The sequence below is a fragment of the Tupaia chinensis genome, unplaced genomic scaffold, assembly GCF_000334495.1.
Source record: "Tupaia chinensis unplaced genomic scaffold, TupChi_1.0 Scaffold000597_1, whole genome shotgun sequence".
Taxonomy (NCBI): Eukaryota; Metazoa; Chordata; class Mammalia; order Scandentia; family Tupaiidae; genus Tupaia; species Tupaia belangeri.
Genome location: NW_006160114.1, coordinates 3105707 through 3105910, shown reverse-complemented (window position 1 = coordinate 3105910; position 204 = coordinate 3105707). Strand labels below are relative to the sequence as shown.

The 204-nt window shown below is 69.1% G+C and overlaps 1 protein-coding gene across 1 annotated transcript in view; it reads right to left on the bottom strand.

Annotated features, from left to right (window-relative positions):
- The window catches only part of FRY (FRY microtubule binding protein), a 505649-nt gene extending 505451 nt beyond the window's left edge, over window positions 1-198 (bottom strand). The window contains exon 1 of the mRNA XM_027775685.1: window positions 143-198. The gene's annotated coding sequence lies outside the window, so the exon portion shown is untranslated. The remainder of the gene's footprint in view (window positions 1-142) is intronic.
- Window positions 199-204: the final 6 nt, after the last annotated feature.

Sequence of the window (204 nt, the reverse complement as noted above, 5' to 3'; positions counted from 1 at the left end):
CCCACCGGCCCACCCCCCGCCTGCGGCCCGGAGCTTCACAAAGCCACTTCCCGGGCGCCGAGATTCCCCAGGGCCAGGGGGCAAGCGGGGCTAGGTACCTTAGGAGATTCCCCAGGCACAGAGGTCAAGCGGGGCTAGGTACCTTAGGAAGAGACCAGGACACCAGCGCCCGGGGAGACCCGCAGCATCGCCCGGACACCGCTA